The sequence below is a fragment of the Haliotis asinina genome, chromosome 5 (assembly GCF_037392515.1).
Source record: "Haliotis asinina isolate JCU_RB_2024 chromosome 5, JCU_Hal_asi_v2, whole genome shotgun sequence".
In the NCBI taxonomy this organism is placed as follows: Eukaryota; Metazoa; Mollusca; class Gastropoda; order Lepetellida; family Haliotidae; genus Haliotis; species Haliotis asinina.
The window spans coordinates 21,489,036-21,514,377 of NC_090284.1; the positions used below are offsets into that span (position 1 = coordinate 21,489,036).

The 25,342-nt window shown below is 39.4% G+C and overlaps 1 protein-coding gene across 1 annotated transcript in view; it reads right to left on the bottom strand.

The window, feature by feature from the left end:
- Nucleotides 1-24,902, bottom strand: part of LOC137283758 (neuropeptide FF receptor 2-like) — a 67,737-nt gene extending 42,835 nt beyond the window's left edge. The window contains exon 1 of the mRNA XM_067815430.1: nt 24,840-24,902. The gene's annotated coding sequence lies outside the window, so the exon portion shown is untranslated. The remainder of the gene's footprint in view (nt 1-24,839) is intronic.
- Nucleotides 24,903-25,342: the final 440 nt, after the last annotated feature.

The window sequence follows — 25,342 nt, forward strand, 5'->3', positions numbered from 1 at the left end:
CACTTGATCGGCCCAGACTCGGTTATTAACAGACCGCCGCCGTATAGCTGGAATATTGCAGCTCGCTCAGTACTGCCACTGAAGTCTGTACTTCGACTGAATTGTATAGTACTAGAGAAATTATTTTACAAAACTCCGTGTTGATTTGCTCTTTTATAACACGATTGGTACTGTTGGTATATGTTGGCAAAAGATGGTATCTCCCAGGATTCTTTTCGATATTAATTTCCGGGTTAACTTATTGTTTCAATTAAGAAGTGTATGTGTACTAGTAATTATAACGAACTCCAGACACTTATAACGTGGTCATAACTTACTGAATAAGAGCAATCTCTTTGAGCTTAACTACTGTATGAGAGGTATTTCATACATTCTACTTGACTAGTCTCCAGGGAGCGTTTGCGGGCAAGGATTTTCACTCTAGGAACATGGTGGGTGGCATACATTCATAAGAAATCCGTGGGTATCTTTAGTTTGAACAGTCTTTCAGCGCGATATTAGAGTGGCAGCTTGGTAAGCCCGGGTTATAAATTAGGTTTTAGTAACCATGGCTTACGGTAACAGGCGGTGGAAAGGCTCGCTGACCTGGTGACACATGTCATCGTCTCCCAATAGCGTATTCCGACGCTCATGCCCATCGGTGAATTGTTTGGTCCGAGCTCGATTATTTAGAAACATAGCTGGAATATTGCTATATGCGGCATTAAACATGAACTTAACCCATTGACTGAAAGGCAAGCACAAAGTGAAGAAGGTCTCAAACATTTGCACCTTTGGTGAAATACCCATCCAATCGTATTTGAGGATAAACATGAACCGACGCGATTCCAACCAGTCTGAAACGACCAAGGAATATGGGTTATCAATATCCACATGTTTCGACACAACTTAGCGTTCAGGTAATATATCTGTTGCAACCATTAAACCACCACAAAATTAAACAACCAGTTATTGAGTTGAAAGCATGCGAACACACAAAACCTTAATAAATATCCCCTGTCAGCATTATTTGTGATATCCACATCTAATTACCAGGTGATCGGTAGTTCAGTATAAACCCGAACAGTATACATCTTTTGTCCAGAAAAAGCACATAAAACCTTCCACTATTCATTATAATACAATCGTTTTTATTAAGATGACAGTTTCCTTGGTGATGAGATCAAAATTCATTTCTCCAACTCAACTTTATGTTTGCACGCAATATGTTACACAATGATAGCAATGTAATGCGCAGGAAAATAAATGGCAAGCTATATATATAGGAAATGGCAAAGTATCAGAATAATCTTTTCCAGACTCAGGAATATTCCACTATATGGCTTTTGTTTGTGCGCTGAAAATTAAGGTGATAGGTTACGCAATGATAGTAATGTAATGCGACAGGAAAATAGATGTCTACCTATGTGCATAGGAAATGGCAAAGTATCAGAATTATCTTTTGCCGCTGTCACATACGATTACTCTTCGGCTTGATCTATAGTGTTAGCGCACTGGCAATCAGCTCAGTGACTCACGATCCAGCATCATTGATGACCTTAGGTCGGGGCAGCGTTCATTGTGCAATGGTTGCAACAAGTGGCGATTATGACGGTTCATCGCCCGCTTCTACAGCAAATCAAAGTAATACCCCAAGGGGAAGCCCCACGTGTACTTAACACACCAGAAATCATTCGAACAGGAACCATTTTAATTTGCCTCTGACACATTCATTGCCAGGGATATGGACTTTAAGGTTATGTGCTTCCAAGGCACCATTGAGAGGTTGAGGAAATTATGACTCCCTTACCACAATGCCAGATTATTAAAGCGATCGTGTTTCTACATTTCACCATATAAACTTGAACGATTATTACTGCGCTGTTGACAAATCATTACTGCAACTCAAGAATGTTTAGATACTCCTATAGAAGCAGACCATAACTGTATTAAGTATGACCATATATTTCCAGATAAACGAACCCAACGCAAACATGTGAGAAGAATGAAAACTGATGAGGCCGAAGCATTCTCGTCAAGGCGCTGTCAGTGTGCACTTAAATCTTGTAGAATAATATAAATCGAATCTGTAACCTGCAGCGGCGATTGAACGTTATTTGCAGTATGCGCTACGTCAACGACAGCACAATATCTGTACACCGAACAAGCAGATATCGATGCAGTAGAAAACAATCCTACTTCCTATGTCGATGTTTAATGGTTTGGTAAATCTCACAAGCAATGGTTACATCCTGATAAAGCAACATGTACAGGGCGAAAAGGAAACAGTAATAAGTACATTCTGCATTCGAAGAGACATGACTACAACGGATTGCAGTGTCTAAAAGGAGAAAGCCACCGTTGCACTTTCCTACTGTTCCACTGTAAGCCAATGTATGACCCGAGAGTGCCTCTCCTCCCCCTATCTCCCTACTCTCCTACATTTGAAAAGACGCAGTGGACCCTAGCTACTTACCTTCTATTACCCACATCACGTCCAGCTGAAATTAATTTTACCCATGTACGTTAGTATATTTTCATATGCAACCAGAGACACAGTATCTGATGGCTTCAACTCACTCTGACGCAAATGCAGCAGCGAATTTGTAACCAAACTCCACTAAATGTCAGCGGCTTTATATGTTCTAAAGTGTTTCTTAAGCGACAAAATCACATCCCAGACTTCACGTAATCAAGCTCCTTGTCATAAATACATTGTTCGAAGATTATGATGTCGTTCACAGCAGGACCACGTCATATTCAATTCATCATCTTAAGTAGCAGAAAATCAATACGTATGCCCAGATTTCTTCGAATTTGTCTATCTCCCCTATGGGAGAATGTTTTGGCAATGATCCGTCAAATTAACTTACCTTTTTCAGTCTATTCAATGGCCATTAAGCGTTTTCTCATCACATTATTTCTCCAAAACACGCTCAGATTAACGTTTCGTTATGGAAAGGTATAAATTTTGCCGAAGAGCTTCTCGGGGGAGATTATTTATCATTCTCGAGTAAACACTGGCTGGTATATATTCTATTCAGTTCTGCTTTTGAAGCGAAAGGAAATAGGGTTTGACAGACTTATGTGACGGTTTTGACTTGCGTAAATCAAGCAGTCTGCCTGATGGAGGTACTGCTGCCGCTGCTGCTGTAGAGATAAATGATACTATCTGTATTTGAGAAAAATCTATGGTTATATTTTTATCAGCCAGTGTGCATCCATCTTTCACAAACACGAAACATGAAGATGGTGAGTTCTTCTTTGAGACGATCCAAACGTTTTTGTTTTTCAGCTTTCAGGGATAACGAACACAATGTACTGAATGTATAACTTATAATGATGTTTTGACATTATGGCCATGTATGTCGTCATGCATAGTCACAAACAGTTGACTTTAAATACCGTTAGTCACGGAGTGATTTTGGATGTACGACCGTGTTTGTCAGGTTGACGCCTGACAGTTTCTACGACTTTCGTCTTGCACATGTGGCAGACGTTGCCTTGAATTAAGGAACTGAGTTGTTTAGAATTGTCTCTGTTCACCGAGCAGTGGATGGGCACTTGTTGAAATAAGAATGGGTGAGTTAAAATTCATCGGCAGTATCACAGCCATATCGCGATGAAAGGTAATCAATTTAAAATATCTGTCGACAAAAGATAGTAAAACTAACTGGACTATCACAGATGTACATATTTTAAAACTATTAAAGCAAACTAAAATACTTTAACAATAGAGGACGATACAGTATAAAAACTGTCTACACATCGCCAAAGACTGAAGGTAGATCACTATACTAGGAACCATGGGGACTTACATTCCTTTCCTAGCTGCATGGACCCTGGCTGGATTTACACCATCCCTGGTGATTGTAAGAACATTTACCCAACAGTTAAAATAACAAACATACTCGATTAACATTTGGTAATTTTAAACTTTACTGTAAGGTTTGGGACTTAAGTACGGTGGAATATCATGGCGATATGACTATTAACCGTCTAGAGCCTCACAGGCAGTTTTGGTTAACCGGCGTAAAAATGTCTGGCTTTACTCATAGTTTATTCGACCTTTACTGAGCACTACTTTGTTATTACCATCACTTTGAGTTCGGTATTTGGTGCTTTACAGTCATGCTTTTTAGATAATAATTTAAGATATACTTTGGCAAATGTCTCACCTCAGACCCCGTTGGACAGTGGGGATATTCATATATACATAAAAACGTGAACTTTTGACACGTGTCCATTGTTAACAGGTAAATGCAACATGATCTTACATGCTTTTGTTGACAGCACGCGGTATACTTTAAATAGAATTACCCTTTTCCGCACTTCTCGAGGCACACACAGCACGAAAAGGCTGTTCTTTCTTTTCCGGAAACCTTTTGAATACCTTCACCTAAATTCGAGTTTCCTGGCAATTTTACAGATTTTTTTCGTATTTACTCAAAATGCACTTCTATATTTTTATGGGAAGGTTTCCGGAAGGCGTCCATGCCGGACATACTCCCTAGGCAAAGTGGGAATGTAGCCGGAAGTTTGCTGGAAAACGGAAACTAGTCTTTTCATGTGGCGACAAGGTCTCGTTCACCTAGATACATACACCTTATATGTTGCTACCCTACGTGTGCTAAATGGGGGAAACTGGGGGGTTGGCACTGGTCAGTGGAATAAGGTGGTGCTCTAGTGCTAAATTTTTGCACCTGGCATTCTCACACATGCTTATGTGGGGAATCGAACCCGGGCCTTATCCGAGAAGAGTGAACGCTTTAACCATTAGTCTCGCCGCCCCTATCTCTATGTTGTATACGTCACGATTGATTCTTCAGTAACCGTCTTCAGCTTGTCGTAAGAGGCGACTAACGGGATTAGACATTGACGTACGTACGCGTTCTGTTTATGAGCACTTGTCCAAATAGTAACATGCGTACCATGGTAAATCTGTGTTCGTCCGAGAACATTACACGTTGGCGTCATTTACCAATACCTACGTTGTCTGCGACCTTGGCGTCCGGCTGGCGGTTACTCAGACGTGAAATTACACGTACAAAACTCACTCGAGCTGCGTGAAGTCGATCGCGAATGGTCTGCCAGGAAAGTTTAATGCTTGCAGACTGCGGTAAACTGGCCGGTTGTTTGTTGTCGAGTCCTATTCCTGCGGTTTAGTATTTTCTTGCAGTCTCTACTTCACATTTCGTATACACCACACTTCAGGAATATTCGTAGTCTCAATCGTACCACTGCTTAGCATGTAGCCGCGTTGAAGCCACGTCACTGTTAAAAATTATTCAGACTGCAAAGAGTTTTAAACACCAGTCTGAGCACCCGAGGTCGGCTGACTGACAGCACCTGTTACACGTAAAATGAGCGTCTCCAGAAAGTGATCATAGTTCAAGTGTATTTTTCTTAGACTGAAACATCTCACTTCCAAGTGTCTTGAACTTGTGAAAGCTATAACTCATGTGAGGGTCGAGTACGATCTGTCTTAACAATTAGACAAGTTTTAGTCAGACCTTGTTAACCTCCAGTTCATCCAGTGGTGTTAACTACACTCTTCGAAAATAATTCTTTTAAATTTAATCTGTTGAACCCAAGTAATGGGTGCATTTTTAATGAAGACGTGTAATCAATCTGGAGTTCGTCTTTTCTCATGATCGTGCTCGGTACTAAAAATGATGATAAATATTTCAGACAAAATATAATTTGATTAATTATTTTTTACAACGGTGGTAGGGACACCCTTCTTGTCTCCCGGGACATAGGAACAACCCACCATCATAGACGAAGTGTAACGTCATTTGTACCAGAAGCCAGAAGAAACCATCCATGCAATGAGCTCTGTTAGATATATGACGTCCTTCTTAAACCATCTGCACTGAGAATGGTTTTCATAAACGATATATCGCTTAAAATAAAATGCTGTCTAATGTATACGTTCCTGTCAATGCATATGTTACAGTCAGATTGAGAAATAAGTCATTTCGTGAAATGAACAAGAGGGTGAGCCATTTCGCGTCATTTTGTATAATAATAACCAATATAATTCAGTCATTTCATGAAATTCCATTTCATCTATGTGTGATGGACAGGGTTTTGTGATGTGTGGCTGCGCTGGACATAGCAAGTGTCAAACAAACAGGTGTAAATGCTCAAGTGCAACAGTCGCTACCACAATAGTTTTAACTGTCGGTGACAATAAGTGATGTTGAAACTGTGATCCACTTTTGTAGATTAAGTTATTAAGTGGATTTTCATGAAATGACTGAAGTATATTGAGTGTTGTTACATGGAATCACGCGAAATGATTGATCCTCTTATGCTCGTAGCCATTTCACGAAGTGATTGAATTTGTCAGTCGTTTCACGAAATGACGGATTTCACAATCCGATTGTAACAAATATATCATGGAGACATTTTCCGACAAATCCCCCAGGCTCATAACTCGATCTAGGTGTTGAGACTAATTCAAACTTGTGTTAAAGCATGGGCATTGCTATCATCCCAGCGTTTAGATCGCTTTGTGACACGCCTCCTAGAAACATGGCCAATAGTTAGAACCACTGGCGCTAATCAAAAGTGGTATTAATATCTTGCTATAGGAGCACTTCTCCGCCTTGATATCAAACGAGATATAATTACAATGATAAAATTATATTCGAAACAGATTTAATCAACGGGACTTCTTTGGTATTCCTTTTGTGGAGTGGCATACGTATACTCGAAGGAGCTCTAATTTCACACTGAGAATACAATATAGCGCTGAGAGACACGTACTTAATCAAGTACTGTCGGTAAACCTCTAGCACGATAGCCGCACATTGTTAGCACATGAGATGGCTGACAAATTCAATTTCCGATCCCTTTGGGTGACGATCTTGAACCACCATGGAAAATATACACGATAGTGTCTCTCACAGTGACCCAACAAAATACAAACAAAAATAACTAAAATAAATAGCAAAACAAAAACCTTGATATCAAACGAGATGTAATTACAATAACAAAAACCAAACAAAACGGTAAAAACAAAACATAACAAACAAACGAAAACACAAAACAAACAATACATAATACGGTCCTTGAGATAAAAAAGATTGAAGTATTTTTTAAAGGATATGGGTATGAATTAAATTGAATTAAATTAAATTAAACTAAATTTAAAAAATTAAACTAAATTGAAATATCAATAATACATATAAGACTGTGTCTAGCTACACTTTTTACGTAAATGGATATCCATACCTCTTGCCATTTAAATAGTACTGACAAACGTCAGAATTAGTCTTTGTCAGTTCCATTTCCCCCAGAATTGATCCTGTCCATAACTCATTGCCTTCTGATTACGTAAACGGCATAGCAATCCAATTAGCATGTAATCCAGGGATTGAAGCAGAGCTCTAAGGCAAGGATTTCGCAGGGCTCAGAATGCTCTCAAGATTGACAAATAGAACCTAAAGCTGAAGCAACAGACCAAGGTATCCTTTATATCCGCTGGGTCTCACGCAATAACGGTTATCTTCAAGGCTTGTTAAGAAAGCATTTGTATGCATCAGCAATAGAGAGCTAGATAAGCCACGAAGATCTCTGAAAATTGCTTGTGATGGTGATAGTATCAGTTTGATTTTTTGTTGCGGAGTGATTTTTTGAACAGGATATTATTACTCGTGAAGAAGAATACATACATTACAGCAAAGAATTCCCAGTCAAACTCAGTTCTTGTGTTGATTTAATATAATAACAGACATTCTACCTTAAGGACATACGCCGGCGCTATTTTCTATTTTTCTTTCTCGCAATAATTCACGCACATAATAATTGCATGATTTGAATGAGTGTGACTGGAATCGCTTTATACCCTTCTATGAAAAGTGTTATTAGCCGAGTCGGATCATGGACACTGGCTATTTATGATCTTGACGTTGATTATGCGCTTATACCTGTTGTTGACCGAAAACGGTTCTATATTGCTAGCCCACTGAGATACCATGCCACAGTGTAAAAAAAACCTGTCAGGCAAGGTAACAATAAGTGCCATCAGTTAACGTCTTTCAGTGTGACTCATTCAGGCAGAGAACCGCCGATCTTTTCTCAGTGCAGATTTAGATAAAAAACACATGTCAATGTAACTGAAAATAAACCTTCATGTATACTAAATAATCAGATTCATTACATTCTTGGCCGAAGCCAAAGTGTGCTAATAAAGAAGATTCGTCCAATCGTTTTTCCTGGAACATGCTATTCAAAACACATTAATCGTGACAACAAATAGTATTTCCTACAGTTAAGAATACAACAGTAATGACTCTTTTAATAAACGCAGTCGCCTACAGAGCAAGGAATTACCATAAAAGCCACGCCAAACCGTTCTTCAGCATGAAGACATGAATTGGCTGCATTGATAACCATTCCATGACTTATTCCGGATTCCCAAAACTAAGAATTGCAACATGTGTCCGGCAACACGTCTCAAGTAATCCCAAGATACCTCACATGATACGAACAGGAAGTCAATCACGCCCACTTTCTCTTGTGGGACCTGTTAGCGAATATATATAACCATATGTGCTTAAAAGAAAACCATCCTTTGCTTTGATTCATGTAACGACATTATCCTTGGTTTGTGAGTAGGAAGGTGGGCATGTTTAGAAGTCTTTCATGATGGATTGATAAAAAATAACGAATCCCTGAGTTTATGTGCCGTTATTAATGTTCTACCGGCGTTTGCCACAGTTGAAATGGTGCACGCTATAAATTTTTACACTGATGTCAGTTGGTATTTAACTTGCAACAGGCATGCTTTCAATTCAGAAATGGCAATTTTAAATACGTCTTGATCAATTATGCCTTTCATTACACATACGCCACAGTATATTGCAGAAAAAGCAGTTCTTTCTATTTCTGAACGAAGCCTTAACTCTTCCCTTTAACTTCAGGATATTAATAAATTGAAGTTTCTAGAATGTTGACGTTAGCACTCCGTTGTACACAACGACTTTTTAAACGACCACAGCCTAATTACGGAAGTTTAAACTTTTTTGACCTCAAGCACAACAAACAAAAACATCGATGGAAACAACCTAGAATTACAACTTTTCCTCTATTGAAGTAATGCACGTCATCTAACGTCTTAAAAAATCTGGTATGTAGACAATTTTTTTCAAATCTATATTGCTTCTCTTACAGGACGGATATTAAATTTGTTTCGTCGAAACACTGGGATGGGAAAGAAATAGTTCATTTCTATTCCAAACAGCACGATAATGATAATATATACAGATATATAGAGTACATGCCATGTTTCATCATAGAGACACGGCTGAAAACGAAAGCCATGTAGCGATCAACAATTGGAAACAATTTTTTATCTGAAATACTGACATTTGAGTGATACTTTCATAGCGATTGCCTTGGTGATCCTTTTAAACAAAATGAAAGCCAACAATTCATGGACGCCTGGACAGAGGTTCCGCGGTTATATTTGATTTCCGTATATCATAGACAGTATCGAGACAAATGCAATTTGTACTGTGTGGAATCCCAAACTGTCAGCGGATACATTTTACTTGAACTTTCGCAATCTCAGTAGTATAATTCTGCTCCAAATGTGATTTTTCAATAACCACTATGTCCCTCAGTAGAACTTAGGAACAGGTTCATTCGTTGAACAATGGGGAAGAGAAATTGTTTCATCTTTATCTTCAAAAGTTCAGGATGCCTAGTAAAAAATGAAAACAAACGTTATTAAGAGTCATACGAGAAAGATCTAATGCAGATCTTCCTCGCGTATAACGTGTATATAAATTTGGTTACAGGACATTTGGGCAAGAAGTAAGCATCCCGAACGGCGTCAATCGTGCTCAAATCCTCGCTGATCTCTTTCTTTATACACACAAATCGGAATTTCTGCTCGGATTGGCACAGTCAAAATCTGTCAAAGACGTTTAACATAAACTTTGAAAAAACCTTTAGCGATCAAAACTTCCTCAAACAGTTCTATTCAAGCAACGAGATGAATTGTTCTCTGCGAGTGATTTTATCTGGGAATATATCAGTACTGGTTATTCTTTGTTGTTCACGAGTATCACAAAAACTAAGCCCATGTGCTCTCTAAAATTATGTCAGTATGCTTTTAACCTTTTATAAAGTATTCATTGTTTCTTCTGAATCATCCCTTCTGAAACCGATCAGCGAGGATTTGCCAACTAAGACAGATATAACCCTGGTTTCAAATTAGTACAAAATCAGCAAAGGAGATTTGGCTTAGTCAGGCAATAAAGTTTCGTTTCTAAAGATCGTTAAATGACAGAAATGAGCTCCACGCGACAACTGACGCACGCGCATATGCACAGTAGTCTTGAAGAAGAGAGCAATTTAGGACCAGTCCAACTCGCGGTGATCCTGAATGCGTGTGGAGTTCTAGCTCCACGGAAACGTGGGAACCAAACTGGCCTTTGTTATAGCCTGAGTGGAATCGACCCCGAGTTTCGGCGTTACTGTAATCAGCCACCCATTGTAATGTAGATAACAACAAACCTGAATACGTCAAAAACGATCGTTTACTCTTTTCAGGATATGGAGTAAATAAAACAAGGAAAATATGCTTTGGCCTTTGGGTTTGCAAAATACTGAGCCACTACGATCCATGGGCAAATATAGCATACATTGTAATATGAATGCTACAAAGTGTTGTTCGTTGTCGTTGTCGTGTTCTCTTAACTGAAGATAGGATTCATATCTCCCCGTCAATAGATATCACTATATTACCATATGTATTTTACTATATGTATATTACTATATGTAATTTTCAGTCTGTTATCAAGTAACAAGAAGTATCAAGCAGGGGCCCCTTTCACAAAGCAACCTTTACTAAGGTTAACCTTAACTGCCATGCTGTAATTTTGCCCTAGGGTTACCGTAGAGACTTACGATCACCTTAGTGCTTTGAGAAAGGAGACCCTGGCCTTTTAGCTGTTGTTTTTGCATTTGTTGTCGTGTTAGGATGTGTAACCATTCCTGGATCTCCTTTTACAAGTAAAGAAATATGTCTTTCTTTTGTTGTTTAGCGTCGTACTAACCCATGAAAGCAACTAATATGGTGACATTGACTGATACTTGCTTATAAACATATGCTTTTGATATAGTCAACTCGTACAAATGACTGTGCCTTCAACAGAGATTTCAAATAATTATGGAAATGTTTTGTGCTTCTCATTGCTGTCAGCAGTCTCAATATCTGATCCGTGTAGTCCAATGGGTTCCTAGGGATCTGTATACCTACCCTACGTCCCCAATGGTGTGATTAATAAATAATTCACTTCATAACACATCTACAAAGAGAAGATCCATTAAGTCTTCAAGAGACACATTAATGCACAAGACGTCAGCTGTAATTTATAATTCAAACGTTTAATCGCGATTTTATCAATGTACAGGCATGCGTTACAGCAATAACGTGTTATTTTCGTTTTAATTAACCTTGTCCATCCAGACGAAGGCAAAATACGTGATCATGAACACATCTGCTTGTCTTTGGTGTATTTCTGTCCATCTTATTTAAGGTTTTAATGACCATGGTAAAACGACCAACATTACACAGCGGTTGTAGAAACATACATCCTGATCTCAGCGTAATGACTACAAACGCGCAACACAAGTAGCCTTAAGAACAATTCCAGTTCTCAACAGCACTGGTGCCCTACAGGGAGTAGGCTAGAGCCGTGCGTTCCCCGTGTACTGCCGTAATGACGGTTAAGTATCGTACTTCGGAGCGAAAAGCGACATGAAGGCTTAACAGAAATGAGTTCTTCTTGGTGTCTGGCGCTGAATCCCCAACCTCCCATGCCGCCTTAACAACATCCATACACAACACACGGAGATCACAATATTCACAGTAATGTCTACCCAGCCATTTCACAGCATGTTGTAGTTGCTTGCATCAACCGCTTTAAATCATCTGTACCAAATTCTATCGTATTGGCACGTCTCTCTTTATGGCTGTTAAGTTGCGAGATTTATTCTGATGCTGACTTATTGCCTCATAGCGTTTTCTCTTGATCTGGTGAAAAGCCTGCAATCAAATACTGTTTCATACTCTTTACGTCGAAGGAGGGTCAATTGTTTAGTCATTTACATGTCAGGCAAAGAATTCTGAGATGCTAAAGTATTAGTAGCATATAGAATGCCACTTAATTAACCCAATTCTTCCTATTTGTATCGCATTAATGAAGGATACGTTAATTTCAAAACAGTGGGAATCACGATTAAACTTTTTGTGCAAAGAACCGTAAATATTTTCGTATGTTTAAAGTGTTGCTGTATCCTTTCCATAAGTAAAGAAATGAAACTAATTTGTTTCCTGTTTCTCATTCGTAACCTTGCGTTTATGACTTTGCAATCGACATTTTCCCATTTGACACACTGACAATTCCTCAGTGCGGCACAGTTGCCATTGCTATTCTCGTGATTTATACTCGCCTCTACTCTGAACAGTGTTAAGGTCAGACCTTGGGACATATGCACACTAGTCTTAAAGGTTGGTTACTCTGGCGCAGACTAACTGAACTGAATTTGAAACTGTGACTGCTAGATGAAATCGTCACTAGAGTCTAAGTAAGAATGGCATGCGCGTTATATTTGGATAGTCCGACAAATGCCGTAATAGAATTCTTACCCTTGAACACAACCTTACAGCAACTGCATCATGATGGACCGGTCTGTAAATAAGGATTTGTAATTGTTATATTTGTTTTTTAATTGATGATATTCCTGTTTATATTGTAAGTCATTAGTTTCTGATTTTTTAAATGTAGTTAACGTTAAGTCAACTCCCGGCCTAACCAACTGCCAAGGAGGAGAAAAAAGAAGACGGGAAGGGGCTATATTATCCAGCTCAAAGCCGAAAGGCGGAACAAGAGATGATTTCTTGTTATACAAATCTTCATAAGGAGAATTAAAGACACAGTGAAATGCAGGATTATACTCGTTAGAATATAACTTTGTAATATATTGTAATGATAATTTTATACGGCGTTGGGTAAGAGATGGTTCGTCTTCCTCAACGAAGAGACTGTCAATAGCTGAAGTTCTGAAGGACCCAAGACAGAGTCTTAGACCTTGGTGATGGACAGAATCGAATAGTTTCATGTTGCTGTTGCAGGCTCCACCATAAACGATGGAGCCATAATCAAGTTTTGTCATAATTAGATAGTTTGACATATGCCATAATAGAATTCTTACCCTTAAACTGCATCATTATGAGAACTTTAGTTTGCGAATAATGCGTGAACTGGAATATTGTGATATCCATGTTGATGTCGTATTTGATATCAGAATACATGAGAGCAAGATCCTGTTTATCAAGTCACTGTTCATTAGTTATAACTGAAAAACGTTCATCTCTGAACACTCTGTACTACCATTATATTTGCACTGCAATGGTGTCAAAGCATTGTGACGGTATCAGGTTTTCACGTCATGGCATGTGAGACATCTACATAATGCTGTCAAATGTACTGTCAAAACGGTATCTCCTAGGGGATGTCCTTTGATCTGACACGAGCAGTATCTCCACAGTTTGGGATGATAAAATATATTCATCCAAACGAATCGCATTCTACTGGTTAATAATCACTTTACAGTGCGGCAACCAGTTTTATATGTTCTTGCCCTATCGATAAGAAAAAAACCCACTCCTGTCTGACCCGTTCGAGAAAAAAGAGGAGAGCAGACTAGCTAATGAATCAGGCGAAACACAAGGGTATATTTTAAAATCGAATCTCAACCATAAGTCATTAACCCTCTCATCTTGTCACTCTCCATGGTCGGATTCACGAGTAATTGGCCATTCTACAAAGAACTTACTCATTCATTATTTCATCTTCAACTAAAATGAGAACTTGATCGACTTCTTTCTGTCCAAGCGCCATGTTTTGAGACTCAAGTGAACCACTTCTAATTACTGGTTTAAACAAGATCAGGAAGGTCTCTAATGGAAACGATTGTATTTTTGCAGCGGTTCCCTTTAGTAAAAGTTGACTGAAGGATTTGGGAAGCAGCAAATTGGCACTTATGTGTCATTTTGTAATTACTTTGTAATTCATTGTGAAACCCACATAACGAACACTCTATACAACTCACGTGTTCGTTTGTCAATAGCTCATCTCTGAGGAAACGAACTTACATATTTCACAAAGCTAATTTCGTTCATCCTGATTCCATACATAACATATCAACCACAGAAGAACATTGTGATAGGGAAACGTTTGGTGTTCATCTTACTGCTGGTCCCGTTACATACACTTCTTGATCCAGGCCTAGTGACATCTGGCAATGTGCAAACTGTAATTTCTGTCAAATTTGCTCCACATTTGCCAAGTAGAAACTATTTTTGTGTGTATGGTGGAACTGTCTTATTCCAATTTGATATGTCACTGCATGATCTGTTAAGATCCTTTGGGAAAAACTCATGTGTATTTCGATTTCTTCCTACACCATTAAAAAAACATTCTCCTCAGAAATTTAGAAAGGAATGAGATTGCATTGAAACCGACTAAATCCTTTCCCTAACGATAACAAGTGTCAGCTAAAGCAAAACTACTTGTCAAACAATTTGAACGAGATGTGAGAATTACCGGAGACTCTTGGCGAAAGTAAGAACAATTATGTCCAACTTTTTTTTTTCACACATCTCTTCAAATGAACAGCTGAGGCTTTTGTGTTCTAAGAGTTTTACGTCGATGGTGCCAATATCGCAACAATATCTCGGCAGCGGACACAAGGAATGCGTTTTATACATTGTACACTTGTAGGAAATGGAATCCCGTAGAGAAACGCGAGAGTCACAAAGATGTCCCTCCACCCAGGTTGCTCAAGCTGGCTAACAACAAATAATGATCATGACGAACTTTTATGCCAGTAAATGTGTAGTATAACCTTGCAAGCCACAAGTGAAACAGTTGCCTAATCTGAAGGTTTCGTATCCAATACCCATACACACTGATCTGGTAGCACGCAAAACACTGTCAGCGTTTGGTAAGGTTGACAGGGGAATTATCTTTAATTAAGATGTAGTTTACGTTGATGGTGACGAAGGCATAGTTGAACTCTGACTTCTGTAGTAGGTTCCACAAGACATGAGATAGACAGGTATACATGAATGAGGTGAGCAGAGTACCAGCTCAACCCCGGGGCGTTTCCTGTGAGCGGCATAATCCTGCTCGCGGTTGTCCCTACACAGACAGTCGGAATACCGGATTCCTTGGCATTGTAGATGTGGGCACATGTACAATTTTTTATTACAATGGACAGGCGAAGACTCAACAGATAGAGAAACAATGGCACTTCCTTGTAGTGTCTTCAAGACAACGTTAACGGTAGTTGAATAGGTTTCCCAGCAGTGAAGAGAACATTTGAAATAAAGCAGAAATTCACTTAAATGGTTATTTTTCAGTTTGCATGTTGTTTTGGTCCAGTGTTGTCTGATGCTGCAAACTGAATAGCGAACAAAGAATCTCAAAGTGAAACATTTTACAGAAACATATGTGAGACTAGTTATAGGAATCATTGTTATAACGTTGTGAAGAGTCCACATCATAACGTTCCTAAACTTAAATATGCATTTTTGTTAAAACGTTGTGACAACGGTGTGTCAAGACATTACCAATCTACAACCTTCCCACACGTTGCTGGGATTATAATGGAATATGCCCAAAAGACATACTGTGATCTTTCTGAGACAGGAAGAATAACTAGTTTGAATGTACAAATAACTTTCAGACGTATATAGAGCGTGAACTGACATTATGATACGTATACCTAGAATTACTACCAGGTTTCTGTTGAACGTTAACCTACTTAACATGTAATAAAAAGCCTGTGACATGTTACAGGTCCATGACAACAGGATGACCAATGTGGAAGTGCGCTTAACCTTTAATGATTACCCCTTTCATCATGGTTTTCCATGAATTAAGATGACTCAACCAAATGTACAGGCTCAAATTGTCGGCAGCGGTCTTCTCTGCGTCAATGTACTATTTCCTTGCTACAGTAAAAGCGACGACAACAATATCTATATGCAAATAATAAATCTGAATTGAAAAGTGATAATTTGTGTGATTTCGATTTCGCTATGAACATTATGTTTTTTTATGAATCACCCTAACAGTGACAATTGAAGAGAGGCTCTTTATTGTATTCTGTTGGTCTGAACTAATGATAGGTATACTTTGGTATTGCGCTCAGAAATACGTTAACCGGCACAGGTAAAGTGCATATTTGCCTCGCGATACAGTCCTGGGAAATGTGAAACGGAACGACGATTCCGGGAAGGCCAAGTTTGATACGCCATCGGACCGACTGCGAGGCCTATTTCTTAAGTTGTCGGTGAAGGTGTGCCTTGTACAGAATAATTTCTGTTACTGACAGTTCAGTAACCCAGAAACAGTTCACTCAGGCACAGCTGTTTTTTGTTTTGTTAGTTGTTTACCGCTTCGCTAAAAAATAAAATACAGATATTGATGTTTACAACCAACTTTTCATGGATGTACCTGATCCATATTTTGAGTTTCAGGTCACTCTGATTTGCTACTGTAGCTATTTTTAAACAGATTTACCCCTGCTTCTGCTCACGTGATGCATCATGTGACGTGACTGAAACCGACATATTCTTGCAAAGATCGTCTGTCCACATCAAACCTTGTAGATACACGCAGACGCGCCATGCTTCTCGTAAGACCATAATGCGACACTGCTCCGAGAACGCATTAGAGTGTTTTTGGTGCTTCACTTCAGTGGGCTAGCAGTGCATGGTTTCATAAACACGTGCATGGTTCCAGTAACTCACTGTTGAAGTGTGAGTCTGTACTCGCGTGTCGATCCTTGTATGCACTGCTTACATGGACATAATACTCTTTGGGTTCTATTTGTTGTTCAACGCCACACTATGCAGCTATATAGTGATCAATAACATGAACGTCTGTCTGCGCAATTCAGATACGATACCATGCGTCAACCTAAACAGCGAACTTGATCCTGAAGTCAAGCAATATTGCTGAGGACCAATTCTATCCAGAACCTTCACGCGTCCAGTCACTCTGCAATACATTTTCAATGAATTTCTAACATTCAGGACCCGTGAAGGTCCAGGGGTAGAATAGGCCTTCAGCAACCCTGGCTTGCTATAAAAGGCGACTGTGCTTGTCGTGAGAGGCGACTAACGGGATCGGGTGGTCAGAATCGCTGACTTGGTTGACAAATGTCATCGGTTCCCAATTGTGCAGATCGATGCTCATGTTGTTGCTCACTGTATTGTCTGGTCCAGACTCGATTATTTACAGACCGCCGCCATATAGCTGGAATATTGTTGAGTGCGGCGTGAAACTAAACTCACTCACTCTAAAAAAACATTCAGATGTATACACTAAATGCCGAAGAAACTCAACACAACACAAGCAGATGTTAACTATCACGATATATAGGTTACCGTTATGTTACCAGCACCATGACACGAGGAGAACGCTAAGTGCATGTGACGTGACTAATTGCAGCACACACTTGGCTTATGTCTTGATCTAAACGGGATTAGTATATAATGTGCTGACAGAAACCATAAAAAGTACACGCCTCGCCTTGGATCAAAGCCCAATGTAAACAAGCTAAAAGAGAAGCCAAACATAGTTCCAGGCAGTCGGGATGAGTTATCAGATTATTAGAAACGTTATGTTTTCGGCCTTCCAAGAAAACAAGGTGTCTAGCAAACAACGTATTTGAGGGGAACATGGGTGAAAAAAGCACACACACCCTCCCACCACCCCCACCCCCCCCCCCACACACACACATACACGATTTCAGTTGGCCTGTCTCATGCTAAACCGCTTCTTGAAATATTGAAATAGTGTGTAATGTTCTTTAAATCTCACTTTTTTCTAATGGATAAGCAAATCAGCATTGTATCAGCTTTGAACTCAGCTTACTATTCCCCGTTACGTTTATGCATTGGTACATGTGAATCCTAACAGTTTCATATATGAAACGGTATATTTCAAGCTAAAATCAGACATGACATATGTGCTACTAGCTAATGGAAAGGTAAGCCTTCTTTATTGTTTTTTTTTCTAGGGCAGCTAACTTTTCAGTGTTCCATCGACATATGTGGATATTTATCTAAGGAAAGATTTTTTTCTCGAACATTATTATCTTGTTGTAACAGAAAGAGTAAGTAAACGTAGTGGCATACACGACTCCGCTGACGTGTATTGAGTGTAAGTGACATTGTGATAAGTAACGTTACGATAATGAACATGATTTAGCACGTTAACAAAAATGGCTTGAAATTTAAAGATAATTTAACTACACTATTTCGTATTACGTACATGGTGAAGATTTTTCTATTAATGCTATTGAAAGTAAATATTTTAGTTTACTGTTTAAGGCCACGGTCTGCCACTTCACGGGTATTTGACACTTTGGTGCATGCATAGTGTCTGTTTTGGCAAACCAGGCATTGATACTATGAGCAACAATCTACGTTATTGAGTGAATAAGTGAGTCAGTTGGGTTTAACGCCGTTTTAGCAATATTGCAGCAATATTACGGCGCGGACACCAGAAAACGGCTTCACACATCGGATCCATGTGTGGAATTCGACCCCAAGTCACGGCATGACGAGCGAACGCTTTACCACGATGCTACTTCACCGCCCCTATGTTGTTGGATGCAACAGTATGAAATGAACACTTCGTATTACAAGCAAGGATTTTTCGATTCAAACGCTCTCTCTGATGAAGCTTACGAAGTAGGTGTCAATACATTTGCTCATTTCCCTCACTACATGTTATTAAGACGCAACTTGCGTTTCATAAACTTTGCTATTTTCCAGTAACTGAATTAAGATGGCTATGCTTCACGCCATGATGGCGTTGAAACATTGGCAAGCATTTTTCCATGGCGTGTTTTCTGTTGTTCGTTACTGGTGTTCTGTTTCACAGACCCATTAACATGCTAATTATACATGGCGGCATGCACATTGGAACTAGTAAATGTTTGGGATTGTAGTCCAGGCATGTAGACAACGTTATATTTCGATTTGGAAAAAAAACCGACCAAACATCTGTAGTCATAAAAACTCCGGTTTTCTTACGATCCTGGCTGCATTACCAGTATCTGTTAATGAATTAAGTGGGTGAGTGAGTGAGTTAAATTTTAAAGTGATCGAAACAGGTTGTAAATTCACCAAAAATACATGTAAATTATAAATAAAAGAAAAAAAACCAAACAAACCAAAACAAAAAAAAAAAACCCACAAAAAACAAAAACATAATGTCAACAAAGGACTAGAATATCACAGTAATTAAGAAGTCAAACTAGATTAGAAAGGCGACTATGCTTGTCGTAAGAGGCGACTAACAGGATTGGGTGGTCACTTGGTTGACACATGTCATCGGTTCCCAAATGCGCAGATCGATGCTCATGTTGTTGATCAATGGGTTGTCTGGTCCAGACTCGATTATTTACAGACCGCCGCCATGTAGCTGGAATATTGTTGAGTGCGGCGTAAAACTACACTTACTCACTCACTCTAAAAATGATTTCAGATGCGGACAAGACAGTACAAGCATGGGCTACATATACCAACAACTAAAGACGGAAACGTATACTATGGGCTTACAGTACATTTCCTTCCAGCATGTACCTATAAGCTACAATTGAAAATAGTGTATAATGATAAATTAGAATCATATAGTGAAGTTACCAGATGTTCTTGATGAATATTGTAATGTCTGGTTATTGACACAAAGTTTATTACCCATCCAAATCTACGCAGTTGCAGTGATATGATCATATTGGATCAGCTCCAGGGTATATTTGCACAGCCGTTGCACATTGGAGATGTTAGATGACGAACAAGGAACCAAATCCGTATATAAATCTTGTATGTTCTTTATTACGTTATTTTTATGAATTCCAGCTATACATTGGTGGCCTGCAAATACAGCCCATAAACTGGCATCGTTAACATCGATCAGAGCAAATGTGAGAAGCCCCCCATACAATAAAGAAATCATAAACCTGAAGAAAAACTTGAACGAGTGGGTGAGTGAGTGTTTGCCGATCTGTTATTCCTGTTACCTCGCTGTACCATCTTGATATTGGAGGACATCCTTCAGTGCAGAACGTAAACGTTCACCACTTTCCTAAACACAAATGAGCTCGCTTATGTTCCTGACAAACATGCACAGTGATTCGAACCCACTATCATAGGACAGCGATGCCTTTTCCTACAGGACTAGCCTTCCGCCGAACATAGCAGATTATCTATCGTTGCCATATCGTATGATCTCATACGAAATATATTTCCATTACTCCTTTGTCACCAAGATTACGATCAAAGAGTGCATCTAATATAAAACAAATGTTGGTTTTTTTTTCAAAGACTGTTCCCGACATCGACGGTTTGCACGATCTATATTTCTAAACCTTAAGGGTATCGAAAGTATCACATTTGATTAAAGACTATCTGCTGATGAAAGAGTCGATAGTGTTAGTATTTCTTCGGGGTCGTCACAACATACTGCAGTGACGATCTATTCTAATTAATCCTTTTCAGTTCACAGTCATGCCTGGGACGCAAGTGACAGACATGTCGCATCAAGTATAACCTGTCCACACAAAGAGGAATTCGTATAAGTACACTCGTTTCTACCATAAATAAGAAGAGTATAAGTACCGGTATACGCACACAAGGCAGCAGGAATGCAGTCCACATGACGAAATAGCAACATCAAGTACAAGTAAGTAAACCCAGATGCTCTCAAAAGCAATCGAACTCGGTTGGGTTTACCTGGCGCTTCCAAACATATAACGAATTAGCTCCAGCCAATGTGCAAGAGGTTTAGAACATTAGGCTAATATAGCTGCATCTCTTTGGTGCAAATATTAATTCACACAGCAACATATCTAGGGCAGTTGTAACAAGTACGAGCTACTTACGGAGAGGCCAAGTTCAGCCGTGTAGAGTGGTCCATAGACGGAGAAATTCACAAAATAATTATTATCTTCAGGGTGATACATCCTTCCACCTGTCCATACGTCCACCCACTCCCAACCGCCACGCCCCTCCCCTCCACACACACACACACACACACACACACACACACACACACACACACACACCAACGCACACAGCCATCCGTCCATCCACGTACATACACGCACGCATGCTCACACATATTATACATTCATACATTACGACAAACCCACAATCGGACGCTTTCAGTTTTGAAGAGTTAATATTTAACGTCACATTAGCTTTAAAACATGACAAACATGTTCAAAGGCAATATACAGTAATTACATTTGGATTCGAATCACAGAATGTGAATCCAGTAAGTTGTTTGGACCTGTGGTAACACACCTTGAATAATTTATAGTTTTGAAAGAGCGTTGGGGGAACATCAATCCCCGGACATGAGCTGTTGCTCATGGCGACACTAATAAACACAAAAAGGAAAAGTGAGCGCATAATGTCAAATAAAGCCGAAGATCTATTCAAAGCAAGTACACCCACTGTGACAAAGGCCGATCCCAAAGTAGCCCAATATTCCTGTAGTAATCGTTTCGTCCAAAATCGTCTCTCCTACACAGGCCACAAGGAGCACGTTCAGGTCCAAGTGGGTGGACCAGTAGGAAGGGAAATCACACAGTGATAAATTTCCTCCCTAACTGACTCCCCCTTTCATCAGATAAGGGGAGCGATACCTGCTGAGAACATTTGAAAGCCCGTGTCATCGATCTGCTTCAGCAATAAATTACTGCAAATGATACATAAATAACCTCCACATTGGATTAAAACGCCAAACAACATTTCTCCTTTTTTTGTAAAACAATGTACAACCTGTAACAGCTATCTATAAACATTGTCTGTTCGTGTCATCCTTAAATGAACGAAAATGCATTAAAATGATGAAAGCTTTGATAACCCAGTAACCGTCATTAGGTTTCTTTACCATAGTACGCGTTTCATTTGGAAGATATGTCACCCGAAGAGACGATGCACTATGGGATTTATCAGTGGACGACATTTGACGTGGAAGGGGCAGCTCCTTGCTTGACTAAAACATCTATATTATGTCTGTCTCTGACAAGCACGACCTAAAAACCCTAGTAACCGAGTTAGTTTAGTCATCTGGTGTGATGTTAACAATGCTATCGTACGATCTCTGTTCCCTGACATGTTTCTTGTGTACCGTAATAGCAAGGCGGCAAGGGGATGGATGTACACATCACCGGAATAGTTTGTGTGTGTATCGACTTTGAACCTATTACTAGAACACTGTATCCTTTTGAAGACTGACTGTTTTTCTGAAACAAAGAATGCGTCTAATGCAAAACATACCATGAAGCAACCTATGGGTCCGGGGGGAAAAACTCGCGCAAAATGCAAATCCTTATCGGGACAGGATAAGACAGCCATGGCATGCCAGCACTTTGATCATTTCCACTGGGCTAACAGTGATAGCGTACACCGCTTATATATGATATACATGTATTTATTCATATTACGGTTCATGCAAATGGTTGTGGTTTTAGGTTACGCGTCACTTTACGAAGCAATCATATAGACAGTTGGTGAATGATGGGGATGGCGACTTGAGATTTCTGTCAGCCACTGAGAGGAGACTGAACTATCTTTCTCGAAATGACGGACTCTCAGGGGTTTTGAGGGGTGTGTGTGGGTGGGGTAGAGGTGAAAATTGGAAAAGCCTTAGACATTAAGATTGTTGGTTAACAACAGTTTTTGTGGTGGTTTTGTGCACATCGCTTAGGCCATACATAGATAAGGTAAGAAAAGAATTGGTTACGGATAGTCTTTGGAATGGTGACCGCGTTTGGCAGAATGGTTGCTGAGAGTTTCTATGACTTAATCCCTGACGCATATGTGGTCACACCTTAGGCAAGCGAATTGGTTCAAAACTGGATCTGCAGAAAATGGGTATCCGTGATATACGTCACAGACTATTAACCTCCTAGTGCCTCAAAGGCAGATTGTGTTAACCGGGGTAATAATGACATTTTCCATTTATGCTGTATGCCCTTAGAACAAGCATCAGAGTCCATCACCATTTAAGTGGTCCTATTAACATGAGGTATGCTTCGATAAGGCAGGAATCATATTCAGAGGGAGTTGAACCCACGATCACTGGATCCGGGCACGCCCAAGGGACGCAGCTAGAAACGGCGAATTCCTGCGCTTCAAAGAAGATGGCAACCCTTGAGCCTTTCTATTGTGAGCCAAGTAACTTCAACATGGTAAGTTATCGTTGCTTCATCGTTATAGACTTGTCTGTGGATGACATAAAGTAAGTATCAGCTGCACGATGTAGTGAATGTATTCTTAGATCAAGAGACCACATCCTAGAACTCACGGCATCACATTCCTGGTAATAACTCGTGTGGCACATCTCTACTAAGAAGGAGTAGGCGAAATGAAACAATTACGACTCAGAAACTACTAGAATACTGAACAAACAATTAAGATTGTTTGTTCAAAGTTACGTATAATCACCTTATGTAAAAAATACTCTCTCTCTCTCTGGATTGTGCAACACGATTAGCCCTGTATATTGAAGGTGTACATAAATTGAAAAAGGGCGTAGCAATGTATATGGAATTTGCAGCATGAAGTATATTACCAAATCAGATTACTCAATATCATTACATAGAAACGTAGGACACAGACAGTTTTTTTATGGCATTTCATTTTTTCATGACGATCACATATATCACACATGTGACAATGTGCCAATTAGATCTGCTCAAAAAATACTCTCTCTCTCTCTCTCCCTGGATTGTGCAACACGGTTAGCCCTGTATATTGAAGGTGTGTAAAACTGAAAAAGGGCGTAGCAATGTATATGGAATTTGCAGCATGAAGTATATTACCAAATCAGATTACTCAATATCATTACACAGAAACGTAGGACACAAACATTTCATTTTTTCATGACGATCACATATATCACACATGTGACAATGTGCCAATTAGATCTGCTCATTTCACCAGTGACAATAAGAATTATCCCTTTAGGGCCAAGAACTAATACTATTTAGATCATATCAGTACTTGCCTGACTGTCAGTCAGGAATGTCACAGAGACACAGGATTGGGTATACATAATACCAGTGACGATACAGATAAACTGTTGAGTATTTAAAGCACGCTTGCGTTATAACGTTGAACTGTACCAGATTTCATTGATGACGACTCAGGGGTCAAGAACCGATGCTAGTTAGATCATCTCAATTCTTGCCTGTCTGTCACTCAGCAATGTCACAGAAACAATGGATTGGGTATATAATACCAGTGACAATACAGATAAAAAACACTCATTATAATGTGGTTTCTAAGAACAATGTACACACCGACCACTGATGGTGGTGATGATGATGGCTTTTGGAACAAAACAGCAAAAAATAGAGCTATGAAACGGTACTTGTCACCAAGCAACAGCCCATAACAATAGTGGATTTCAAATAAGGCAAACGCTTTCTCACCTCATTCAAAGAGGGCATAACAAATAAATATTATTCTAGAAATTCGCAAGTAGCTACCAATCTTAAATTCGAATACCATGAAATTGTCAAATATTACTTGTTTCACATATATTTGTATCACATGTAAGTGGCATAGACAATATCAATACTTTCAAACAAACTCTTTCTCAAAACAAAGCCCAACCTTTTCAAGACAAGCAATTACTTAATAAATAAAACTGAAAAACCGGTAGATGAATTCATAGTTGAATAAACCGATTCCTTTGTTCCAGTGTTGAAAGAAATAACACGAAAACGGAAAGACTTACATAAATGTGTATCCTCTGTGAAAGCTCCTATATCCCACAGCACGTTAGCTGCGTCTGTCGAAGTGAGATGATCAGCACAACATCTACACAAACCGACAACATAGGCAGATGCGTGCTTCATTCTTCTCGCTGGCGATCAATGGACTTGACTTCGGCGCGGGGCTCTACTCATTGGCTGGCACTGCCGTCATCTTTCACACCTAACCAATCTCCTCTATGTAGACTTCCAGCGCTGATAAAGATATTTATTATCATATTATCAGCTAGTACAAGGTGGATGCGATTATAGTTCTTGTTGATTTGGTAAATAATATTTAGATTCGTTGTTTGAACACGATATTTCGATTTTGGATTACATGAAAAAGCACTGGGTAAGGACTGACTGTTCTGATTCTCACGTTCGACGTAGCATCGAAGGGGTTAAGTACCTGAATAGTTTGCTAAAGTTGTCGTGATGGGATGATCGACGTTCGGATGTGGCTGTGCCGCAGTCGGGACCATCA